The sequence below is a fragment of the Ixodes scapularis genome, unplaced genomic scaffold (genome assembly GCF_016920785.2).
Source record: "Ixodes scapularis isolate PalLabHiFi unplaced genomic scaffold, ASM1692078v2 PGA_scaffold2__306_contigs__length_199485367, whole genome shotgun sequence".
Classification (NCBI taxonomy): Eukaryota; Metazoa; Arthropoda; class Arachnida; order Ixodida; family Ixodidae; genus Ixodes; species Ixodes scapularis.
Window position 1 is genome coordinate 115,339,503 of NW_024609857.1, and position 13,052 is coordinate 115,352,554.

Here is a 13,052-nt window from a genome sequence, read left to right on the forward strand (position 1 = left end):
TCAGAGTTGATGAAATACGAAATTGAACTATAATAAATCAACTGAATAAGCCATTATTAAACTAATATATCTTTTGTCCTTTTTTTTTTTTTCTTGTTTCCATAATTTTCTTATTTTTATTTTGTCGACAAAAACCAAATCCAAAGACGCAGCCTCCGGCCTACCGAGGCACCGAGGTCTGGCTGGTCTGGCAGCGAGTTTTGAGGGACGACTGTTGACGTAAAATTACCTAGTGGCGTGTGGCGACGTTTTATACCGCCGACATGTCTGGGACGCCAAAGCGGCGCAAGCTCTACTTGGAGCCGTTCTTCGACGGAGCCGGCCTACCGAGGTCGACAGAGCACCGGTCTCTTTGTGCCGAGCGATCCAACACACAAACGAAACCTGACGACAGTGGAGTGTCGACCGTACCTGCGGGCAATGGGCCGCCCGGCCCCGGAAATTCTTCACTGAGCAACAGTGATTTAGACGAGGGAGACGAATGTGAGGAGTCTGGCACACAGGTGGCAGATGAGCAAGTCTGCGAAGGCTCTGCAAATGAGCAAGACTGCGAAGGTTCTGGCAGTCGCGGAGCTCCTCCCGACTGAATTTTCTGCGCAAGACTTAGTCACGCTGGTGATGGACTTCGCCGTCACATCTGGAATGTCGTGGACGCTAGTAGAGAAACTGATGAAGTTCGTTGGCTTTATCCAGAAGAGAGATGACCTTCCCGATACGAAGTTCTTGTTTAAGAAATTCGCGGGGATTTCGCTGGAGTCTTCAACCTTCCACTTTTACTGTCCACACTGCATGCTTCTTCTGGGGGAATCTGCAGGAGACCTCAAGGAGAGAAAGCAAGTTGAGGCAACATGCGCACAGTGTGGTCAAAAGTACACCGGAGAAGAGCTGACGAGAGAAGGCCATTTTTTTGTCAGCCTTTCGTTGGAGCAGCAGCTCACTTCAATGCTCGCATCTGAAGAAGTTGCCAGGACGCTGAAGTCCTCCCTGCAGAAGCTATCAGATCGTTGTGACCCAACTGCCATGGGTGATATTACGGATGGAGCTTTCTACAGAAAGCAACGAGAGGAGCTCAACCTCGAGAAGATGGACGTGACGATGACAGTGAACTCGGACGGCAGTCCGCTCTTCAATTCCTCCAAGTTCTCAATTTGGCCAGTGCAGATGACTATAAATGAGTTGCCTCCAGACCTTCGCTGCAAGAACTTGACCATCTCTATGCTCTGGTACGGTCAGAGCCACCCTGACATGACTTTGGTGCTGCAGGCCTTCGCCAAACAGATGGACCTGCTCACCAAGACTGGCATGCAATGGACCTGTGATGGGGAGACCTTCATCTCGAAGGTAATGTATACTTTTTTTAATGTGCAACATTTATAGGCTAGCCTTTGGTTGAACGTGAAGGCTAAGCATTAACTGACTGGCTGAGTGACATAAGCCTCATGGCTTCAGTCGCCCCCCCCTTTCCCTCCCCTCTACCCCACAATTTTTCGTGTCCGGCTACCCCCCATCCTAGGACATTTGCGTTCAGCGAGTGTCCCCGAGACCTCCACGACCTTTCGTGTTCGGGCATCCCCTCTCTCGGGACATTCGCCATACCTGCCCCCAGGATCTTTCGTGTCCAGGTATCCACCCGCCCCCTACCAGGGATCTCGTGTCTGGATACCCCTCTCCCACAATCTTTCGTTTCCAAGCACCCCTCCCCTCCCATCCAGGCCATTCCTCTGGTTATGGACTCACAAAAGTTACACATGCCAACACGAGTGCTTGCCATACATTTTTTTATTTTATAACAAATTGCATCTCAAAGATTTTATATTTTATTAGTGATAGCCACGAAATCAGGTTTGTTTCTGATTACTGGAAAGGTTAGCTTACATTGTTGTTCACCCTGAAATACAGATAGACCTAATAATATGATGGAGGATCCAAGCCCTCTTCCAGTTTGGTTTCTCCTCAGTGACAATTTCGGTCTACTATAGAGAACAGTTCCTTTGGAATATTTTTTTTGTTATCCTTTCCGTTAGTCATATTTTGAAATAATTTATTTCTGGAAGTGCCACAAAGACAACGTTTTCATTTATATCAATATATAAAATGACATCGCTTACTAAATAACACAGAAGCAGTATCTAAGAGTATGGAGGCCTGCTCCTACACAACACTTTGTTTCCTTTAGTCATTATAAAATGTTGGAACGTTTCACAGTTTGACCTGCTTCTGTTCCAGGTATACTGCATCTGCTGCTCAGCCGATTCCCCAGCCAGGGCTCTGATGCAGAACATGGTTCAATATAACGGCTACTTTGGGTGTGGCTGGTGCCTGCACCCAGGCAAGACTGTTGAAGGTATACGAGAGTTTGATTATACAGTTTAACCTCTACTATTATATAAACTGCCCCATAGAACAATACAGCACAGTTAATCAGAGATTGTGTGCAACTGATTATCCATGCAATAGATTGACACTGTTTACAAACAAGCCTGTTTGCCCACATCAGGTGTGGGCATTGCACGAGTACAGAAACCAGATTCGTGCGAGGTGAAGCTTCTGCCATGCGCCGTGGTGACAACAGCGCCACCGCATAGGCGTGATGTCAGAGCTGCATGTCGGTCTATACACTGACCCTGCTATCCAAACTGCCTCTTGCCTGCCATTATTCTGGTGCTTTTTCAATTGTGTTCTATGCCCTTGGATAAGATTTTTACTGCAACAAAATATGGTATGTTGCATTTGTGGAATAAAAAAAAAATTGATGCATAATTGTTTACCTGTTTAGGGCCCAGTATTCACCCATATCACGGATTTGATGGAGCAATGAAAAAAGGGCTTCCTGTATTTTATGGTTACATAGTAGTTATCACGCGGCAATTCGGGAGTCAGGGTGTACATACTCTACGATCTAAGGATGTTAAGGATGAAAATCAATATGCTCATATTTGTAACAATTAATCTTTTTGTCCTTTCACTTGCTCAACAGGGACAGTCAAGTACCCTGTTAGCTCTTCCAGTGTGCCTGATAGGACCAAAGAAGGAGTGGAACGCAACATGGCCGAAGCGTTTGAGACGGGCACGCATGTTGAGGGGGTAAAGGGGCCTTCAGCCTTAATCACCTTGGCCGGTTTCGACATTGTGTGGAGCTTCACGCCAGATTACATGCACTGTGCGCTGCTTGGTGTGACGCGCCAGTTTCTGGAGTTGTGGCTATCCAATGTCGGTGCTGCGTACTACATTGGATCGCCACAACTCCTGAAAGAGATTGACGAGCGGCTCTGTCACATCAAGCCCCCACAGTGCATGGCACGTCTGCCTAGATCTGTTCTTTTAAGGAAGTTTTGGAAGGCCACCGAATGGCAGCAATGGCTGCTCTACTTCAGCCTGGTGTGCGTGGAAGGCATTTTGCCTGGTTGCTACCTAACCCACTTCAGCCTGCTAGTGCGAGGTATTTTTCTGCTTCTTCAAGACGAGGTGTCCTCCGCCGACATTGCTGACAGCACGGACTGCCTGGTGCAGTTTGTTGTAGGTGTCCAGTTCCTTTACTCTGAGAAAGAAATGACGTCCAATGTGCATCAGCTGCTACATCTTGCAAAGAGTGTCATGCTGCAGGGACCTCTTTGGGCACATTCATGCTTTGGCTTTGAGGCAAGCATGGGAAAGCTTAAAAACCTCGTCACTTCAGCGAAGGGTGTGCCGCACCAGATCATGACACGTGTTATAATGACTCAGAAAGTAAACGCATGCAAGGCAGTCGCAAGCCCTCACGTTCAGGACTTCCTCCAGTGTGGTGCGCCGAACAAAGAGCCTGTAGCGCTTCTCGGCAAACCAAGGCCCGTAGAAGGGCCTTTGTATGGGTTGATCGAGAGGCAAGTCCCTGATCAAATCACTGGCCCTGTTGTAGAGCATGACAGAGTTTGCATCTCTGGACGTGTGTTCCACAGTGAGCAGTACGAAAGGCCAAACAGAACGAACTGCACAGCAGTAAGGCTGCCAAACAATGTCTGTGCAAAGATTCAGCACATTGTTTCAGTGAGCTGCAGTAACATGAAGAGAGTATTTCTTGTTACAAAGGGCTATGCAGCCTCTCCCTCGTTTGGCACCACTCACATTATAAAGGTTGAGAGGTGGTCATCTCAGAAGGTCATTGAGATCGATGCCGATGCAGTGGGATGCCTATGGCTGGAGTGTAATGGAAAGACATTTTTTTGCAATCTGGTGAATCGTTTTCGATCGTAGACAGTTCCTTTTACGATACTTTGCCGCATTTGAACGTTTTTCCGGTTGGGGTGCCCAGGATATAATGGAGGTTTATTGTGGAGAAGGTGCAACGTAGCTGATCATTAAGTTGCATATCAAAAGATCTCCAGGTGGTCAGAATTAATCCTCAGTCGAACTCTTGGGCATGCCAGGTGCCCTATGTTCGTTTTACATGTAAATCCTCAAAATTCATTTATGTACTTTCATGTTATGTATGTAGCTTTGCCAGTTACTTTTTTTGCTGTGGACTTACTGTAAATAACTTTTTGTGGCAATGCATTAGAACGTAGGAGCATATGCACATCACAATCGGGTATCAAATAGAGGGTGCGTACAGCTAACTGCAGCAGTCAGCCCATGCTTTCACTGATGTCAGCATTGTGAATACCTTGTCTTGGAAAAACGGGCACACATCTCTCTAGCAATCTGAAGTGGGTTGGGTGTGAACTGAGATTTTGGTTACACATGGAATTACCCCTTAGTTTGAATTCATCTCGAATCTCGGGGCATGGCAAATGCCCTTTGTGCACTTGACACCTACAGTTGACTTTGTGATTATGTACAGTTACATTATATTTTGTTTTTTGGTAGTATGATACAAGCTGCTTTGTTGGTGCCTGTTCAACATTGTCAATTTTATTACTCTTGATGTCATGCCTAGTGAATTATGAACACAATGTTGGTTTAATTGTAGAAAAATCCTGCTGGTAAAATATGTGAAATCTTTTCTTTTTAGACATGTGCCATGGTTGTATGTATTCAACTAAGTATAAGCTTAGTCACATGGTGTATCACATACAATCTTGTACGAATGCATTTGCTGGAGACAGTTACAGCATGTCAACTGCATCGAAGCAGCTACTTTAATTGTAAGTAGTCTTTGGTTCCTATAACCAAATTTTTGTCAACTTCTGCTATGGTTAATTTGAAGAACTGTTTATAACTGTTGGGGTAATTCAGAATGTAGCTCATGTTTTTGTATTATTCAAAGGAAATGTTTATTGACACAAGATTGATGTACTTTTTCTTCAGTGATTTTTTCAAGTGTTCCATCTTATTTAAACACAAAATAAACAAATAGCAAGTAATTTTTAGTGCTTTTGTGCATTTCTGCAGCATGAATAACACATTAATCTATTATACTATCTTAATATTTATTCCTAAATTTAAGCCAGAAAAAATAAGAGAACCCAGACTGAAGAAGACTCGAAGTTTCATGAGTTATGTTGGTGACTGAATGCCACAGAACTTATGGAATCCAATTTTCACAACCACCTAAAATTGTATTTCTCTGACAATGCACTCCGTTTTGTATCTTGTCAAAGGTATTCAGGAGAAGTGAGGCAAGCTCGGTGCTAGCTTCTCCAACTGGGGCTAGCTAGAACTGCACCCAAGTGAACTAGTTCCATTTGAACCGACTGGTTCGAGATATATCTCATTGGGAGCAGTTCAAGCTAACGCTCCAGACAGCTCTAACTGGGTTCAAACATGGCACCTGGTCCCGGTTGCATTTTAACTGCACAATATCAAGACAAGTTCCTGTTACCTCTTCAACTGGTCCCAGTTGGCTTCCAACTGGTCCCACCTAACCTGAAACTGACCAGTTGACCCCCAACTGAAACCAGTTGCCCCCTAACCAAAACCAGTTGACCCCCAACTGGGATCCATTTGGGACTGGTGGACTCCCAACTGGGACCAGTTGACTCCCAACTGGGACCAGTTGACCCCCAACTGGGACCAGTTGACCCCCAACTGGGACCAGTTGACCCCCAACTGGGACCAGTTGACCCCCAACTGAGACCAGTTGACCCCCAACTGGGACCAGTTGACCCCCAACTGGGACCAGTTGACCCCCAACTGGGACCAGTTGACTCCCAACTGGGACCAGTTGACTCCCAACTGAAACCAGTTGACTCCCAACTGGAACCAGTTGAAACCAGTTGACTCCCAGTTGAAACCAGTTGAACCCAGTTGACTCCCAGTTGAAACCAGTTAGATTTTCAACTGGTCCCAGTTAGACATTTTCACCTGGGGTGTAGAAGACTGCGGAATAGCTTTATGAGCTGCCTCAATTATAGAGGCAGTAAGGCATTTGCAGGCATCATTTACATCCAAGCCAACTAAAGTGTCAGGGTTAATCTCAGATGCACTTTCAAACATGGCCCAGTCTGCCTGGTCTACTTTCCAGCGTGGTGAACGTGTCATGAGACAGCATGAAGGAGCAGTGCACTTTAAAATAATGGGGAAATGGTCGCTACCATATGGGTTAGGATGCACATGCCATGAGAAGTTAGGGAAAAGTGTGGCAGTCCCAATAGAGAGATCAATGCATGATGAAGAAAGGTGTTGACAGCTAAAAAAAGTAGGCTCACCAGTGTTAAAAAGACAAAGTGTTCGAGAGAATAACACAGACTCAATAATTTTTCCTCGGATGTCACGACGTGTACTCCCCCATAGAGTGTTGTGACAATTAAAATCACCCATCAAAAGGAATGGCTCAGGAAGCTGGTCTAAAAACGAATTAAAATCTGAGGATTTCAAAGTAAAGGATGGTGGTAGATACAAAGAGCACACTGTCAGAGCTTTGTGAAGCATGAACCGTACAGCGACTGCTTCCAGTGAGGTAGACAGTGGGACCTGTACGCAGGGCACTTCTCTCGGGAGAACCACCACAACTCCTCCAGAAGAACTGACAGAGCACGGACGATCCTTTCGGAATACCTGGTACCGTCTGAGGAAGTTGGTATGGCTGGGATTTAAATGAGTCTCCTGCAAGCAAAGCACACGTGGCTTGTGTTCCTCCAGCAAAAACTCCACATCATCCAGGTTATGTAGTAGCCCTCGACAGTTCCACTGCATTAGCACTAAAACCATTATTAAGATATGAAATTATGAGCACACGGATGAACAGTAAAAAAAAATCATCCCTTCGGAGGTATCACAGGTTTTTTTAGTTTTTTGCTTGGTTTTCGGATTCTGCCACTCCATCTCCTCCTGGTCAGACTCAGGGGTAGATGGGGAGGTGGATAGGGCAGGAGCACTGCTCTCCTGAGCTCCGCAAGCAGGCTTGCCTGCCGACTTGGGAGGGTCGGAGCTGCGAGATCCTAACCTGCGGCCACGACCAGAACCTGACGGGAGGGTGGCAGATGTACTGGGGAGGGATTCAACCCCGTCCATCTTCTCCACCTCCTTCTGTGTTACAGAAGCTGCATGAGGGCCATGCAGCTCCTTGGTTGCAGGCGGTCTCTCCAGGGAGTGAGGCCGAGGGCCTCGCTTTTTCTCCCTGGTAGGAGACCGTGCAGACTGTACAGGCGCAGCAGGCGCTGGCCTGTCTTGGGATGTGGGAGCAGCCCGCGAACCCTCTCCGCGAAGAGAGGGAGCCTGCTGTCCCTGGGTAGGCTTTGGAGTCCTGAGGGCGGCAGCCAGGTCTTCGAGCAAGACCTGGGTTGCCCTCGACTCCATACGCGGCGCAGGACCCCGGCACGCCACGTCGGCATACGAGCCTTGTGCAAGGAATGACCAGCGTTTCTTGGCCTCAAGGTATGTAATGTTCTCTTTAGCCTTTAAACTCAGTATCTCCTTTTCCTGCTTCCACAGGGGACAGGCACGGGAGTACGCTGCATGGGTGCCTTTGCAGTTGGAGCAGCACACAGTGCTTTCACAGACGTCTGCGACATGTTCGTTGCTGCCACACTTGGCGCAGATCTCTCTTCCACGGCAGCTCCTGGACCCATGCCCGAACCTTTGGCACCTGAAACACCTTTGGGGGTTCGGCACATAAGGACGGACACGGCAGTTCAGATAGCCTGTCTTTACTGTTGCTGGGAGACAGTGCCGTTCAAAAGAAAGAATAAGATGTTTTGAGGAAATCTCCTGACCCTCGCGGCGAAGTATAATCCGCTTTAGTGCAATGACACCCGAGTTTCGTAGGCCTTCAAGGATCTCATCCTCACTTACATCTAGCAGGTCCTCTTCGGAGATGACACCACGCACAGTGTTCAAAGTCCTGTGCGGTGTTACCGTGACTGAGGTCTCCACGATGCTCTTCATCTTCTGAATGGCCACACTTTGCTCTTGTGTGGTGACCTCAACAAGGAGGTCCCCAGAATGCAACTTTTTTGCTTGATAGGAGTGTCCGATCAAATGCTCAAGAACCTTGGCAACAATGAACGGAGACAGCTTGGCGGCAGGGCGTTGATTGTCTTCAGAGTGAACCACAAAAAATTTAACAAAGTGTTCTGTTTCTGGTGCTTTGGCGATGACTTGTTCCGGACAGGTCCGTTTTGATGCCTGCCTGGAACCGGGTTTAGAGAGAGAAGGAGCCATAAGAGGCGGAAAGTGTTCAGAACCTGTGGTGTGCCGCCCACCACGGAGCCCAACAAGGGAATAGTTAAAGGACCATAACAAAAAGGGCTTTGCTGGAACCGTTAGACTATTAGCACTGCCCAGGTACTATAACCAAGTCTGGTTTTGGACGAGGAGTCTGTCGCCACCCAAGGTTAACCCTTGCCGCCAAAGGAAATGAAAAAAGGAAAGAAGAGAAAATGAGAAGAGTGAAAAGAAGGAGAAGACAAAGGTAAAAGAAGGGAGGGGATAGTAGAAGTGGCGACTGACTGAATCATTCTGGTCGGGACAAGCCAGGACACCCGTCTACGGGAAGCGGGGGCCGAAGTGGTGTATTGCCTCACCCAGGGGGCCCCGAAGGGTCCAAACCTACCCCGGGTTCGACTCAACCACCAGGATGCCCTTTTCCCCGGACACGGGAAAGCCACGCACAGCCAGACGTGGGCGGGCAAACCCGCACGGCTCGGGGTCCGTGGAGACGCCACTCTCCAAACACCTGTTTTCACAGGTGCCCCCTAGCTGCGGGGTAGAGTGCACCGAGATTAATCTGAAAGAGCATATTTCAGGAGCCAATGAAGTAGCCTCCTTATCGATCAGCCTGCTGCAGTCTTAAGACCAGGTTATTGGCTGTAAGGATGTCCCCGCTACTGGTGCTGCCAACACTGGTCAATCCTAGCTACAAGACAGTGCTTCACTCCATACCAAGTCAATAGTTGTGGGCGAGCAGCCTGCTTCTTTCGCAAGTTGAGAAACTCCACTCAACTGGAACAGCAGAAGCCAGAGAGCATGGAAGTGCAGCAAACACCACAGAAGAAGCACACTCTGTGTGAACTCCATTCTCTAAAGTCAAAATTGCTTCGGAAGAAACACGGCAGCCGGCTGGTATATCCCAGTGCCAGAAGCAAGTGAATGAGTATTTGAAAACCCCACTGCTTGGCCGTTAATTGATTGATTGGGGTTTAATGGCGCAGCAGCGACCAAGGCTATAATGCGCCAACAACTAGGACTATTGCTGAAATCAAGGTTAAAGAGAAGAAAGAGCTATAGTAGCTTGTAATTTAATAAAACAATGATCATGAAAGTACAAGCGCATAAGATGTGGCAATGAATACGACAAACTATTAAAATTATAGCTGGTCCAGGAGTCTTATATCCTTAAGAAAGTTGAAAACACACTTGTGTGGAATCAATGGCTCATTGCTGAGTAAAATGGCGAGATGTAATGGTGTATGCTCTTGGTAAACCTTAGCAAAGTGTCTGTGGCGTTCTTGGTCATACAAAGGGCATACAAGTAAAATGTGCAGGATGCTTAATGGTATGTGACAGTGTTCACACTCTGGAGCATCCTTCCCTCGCAAAAGGTGCCCATGGGTAAGACGTGTATGACCGATTCGGAGTCGACATAATATCACCTCATAAAATTGCTCACGATGACGTGCACTCTCCCATTCTTGAATTAAATGTTTTATGGGATGCAACTTATTGTTCATTTCTTGGTTCCACTCCTCTTGCCACTTGCACTTTGTAGATTTTTTTCAGGGCATGTCTATAATCTCTGTAGGGTATCTTGTGCAGATCCACTTGTCGATCCTTTGCAGTGCTCGCTGCACGGTCAGCATCCTCATTCCCAGGAATTCCTACATGGGAAGGTACCCAGCACAGAGTTATTTCTTTCTTCCTTTTTGATGCTGAATGTAACCGGTTCCTTATTTCTAGAACAAGTGGATTTTGAACATCCCCCATTGTGTCCAGAGCTCGTAAAGCACTAAGTGAGTCAGTGTAAACAATTGACTTACGGACCTTCTTTTTAAGAATGGGGTCTATGGCAAGGAGTAGGCCGTAAAGCTCTGCGGAAAGAATACAGGCATTATTGTTAATTCTCTGGACACACTTCACGGAAGGCCCTACCACTGAGCAGCCTACATAGGAATCAGTTTTGCTCCCGTCAGTGTAGAAACTTGTGAAGTCTCGGTACTGGTCCTGGAGTTCGAAACATTCTTGTCTCAGAACTTCATTAGGGGTCTCTTTCTTGTTGTATTTTGTTAATTTCAACTCACAGTGGAGGGGCATGAGGTCCCAAGGAGCTACTGAGTTCAAGCGCTGCACAACTGAGGGTAGCACATCCAGCCCTACGGACTCAGCAGAAGAACGAATTCTCATGGCGAGAGGTGGAACAAATGAAGGCTTGTTTATGAAAGTCTGCTCATAGTGTACTTGTTCTATGCAGTCCAGGGTCGGGTGACCAGGAACAGACCTAATTCGCAGAGAATACATGAAGCCTAATTCAAACCTCCTTTTCTCCAGTGAGGGCTCATTTGCCTCTACATATAGGCTGAGTATTGGAGATGTGCGAAAAGCACCAGTGGAAAGTCGGAGACCCTGATGATGAATGGGGTCCAGCATCTTGAGAACCGATGCACGTGCGGAGCCGTACACAATACAGCCATAATCAAGTCGGGACCGTACGACTGAGCGGTAGATGCGCAATAAACAAAACCGATCAGCCCCCAGGATACGTGCGACAATACCTTTAGTATATTAAGTGATTTCACACATTTCATTTTGAGGCTCTTAACGTGTGGAATGAATGTCATTTTTGAGTCAAATATAAGACCTAAAAACTTGTGTTCGTTCTTTACTGCAATAGGGACTTCATACATAGTTAAGGAAGGCTCAAGTAAAATTCCGCGTCGACGAGAGAAGCACACACAAACAGTTTTCTCAGGAGAAAACCTAAAACCATTTACGTCCGCCCATTTGACCAAATTGTTGATTGCAAGTTGAAGTCGACGTTCACAGATGGACGGATTACAAGATGAGACTGAAATTTGTACATCATCAACATAGAGCGAGTACTGAACAAATGGCGGTATAATACGAGAAATTGAATTCATTTTTACGATAAAAAGTGTGACGCTAAGCACACCGCCTTGTGGGACTCCATTTTCTTGCGAGAATTCTTTAGAAAGAGTTGCCCCAGGCTTCACACGAAAAGTGCGATCCCGGAGGTAACTATGGATGGCACCTAGCATTCTGCCCCGAAGACCAATGTTGAACAAATCCTGCAATATGCCGTAGCGCCAAGTTGTATCAAATGCCTTTTCCAAGTCAAAAAAGACAGAGAAGCAATGCTGTCTATTTACAAAGGCCTCTCGCACAGCAGTCTCAAAGCGGACCAGATGGTCAACCGTCGATCGAGCTGAGCGAAATCCACACTGGTGACGGTCAAGTAGCTTGTTTCTTTCTAAATAAAATATAAGCCTTTTATTTATCATCCTTTCTAGTGTCTTTGAAAAACAACTCGTGAGAGCTATCGGCCTAAAGCTAGATGCACAGGTAGGATCCTTTCCTGGCTTCAGCAGGGGAATTATGACAGCCACCTTCCAAGATGAGGGGAAGCAACCTTCAAGCCAAATGCGGTTGAACAAATATAATACAAGCTCAAGAGTTGATGGATGGAGGTGCTGAAGCATTTTGTAATGAATGCCGTCTGGCCCAGGAGCCGTCTGTTTGGACGAATGGAGTACCAGCTGTAGTTCAAAAAGTGTAAATAATGAATTATAGGGCTCCTGCAAGCCACCTGACAAAGGAACTGCCATTTTCTCTGCCTGTTGCTTGTGTCTCTGAAATGACGGAGTGTAATGTTGAGAACTTGAAACGAATTTGAAATGCTCACCAAGGACATTCGCCTGTTCTTCTAGGCTGGCAGGGCATACTCCGTTGTGGTTCAGGAGTGGTACAGAAAATACCCGGTAGGAGCCTTCAATTTTATGCACATGGTCCCAAACTTCCTTCGAGGATGCACTGCTATTAACTGAGGAAGCATACCCTCTAAAGCTTTGCCGCTTGGCTCGCCGTCGGATATACCTCGCTTGCGCTCGTTTTTTCTTAAAACCGATCAGGTTATTGGCCGTGGGATAGCGCCTGAGAATACCCCATGCATGATTTTGTTCTTTCTTTGCCTGGCGGCAGTCTTCGTTCCACCATGGTTTTGGCCTTTTTGGAAGATGTGAGGACGTCATGGGAATGGCAAGCATAGCGGCCTGCAAGATGTGCTGAGTAATGTGCTCGGTGACGTTGTCGATGGAAAGATCATCAAGGGATGAACATGCTATAAGTGAGGCTTCTGTAAAGATTGACCAGTCAGCCTTTTCAAGCTTCCAACGAGGGGTGCGTGTTAAAAGACCAGCAGGAGGATGGTTGAACTCTAAAATGAGTGGAAAGTGGTCACTCCCATATGGATTTTGGATGACCTTCCATAAAAGCAAAGGGTACAATGAAGGATAACAAAATGAAAGATCAATGGAAGTAAAACTACAAGTTGCTGAACTAAAATAAGTGGCTTCTTTTGTGTTGAGCAGACACAATCCTGTCGAAAGAACAAACCGTTCAATGAGTGCCCCTCGAGAATCTCTTCTACAGCTTCCCCACAAAGGATTGTGTGCATTGAAATCACC

At 46.7% G+C, this 13,052-nt stretch overlaps 1 pseudogene; it reads left to right on the top strand.

Moving 5' to 3' along the window:
* The first annotated feature begins 263 nt into the window (after positions 1–263).
* Positions 264–4,324, top strand: LOC115326651 (annotated as a pseudogene).
* Positions 4,325–13,052: the final 8,728 nt, after the last annotated feature.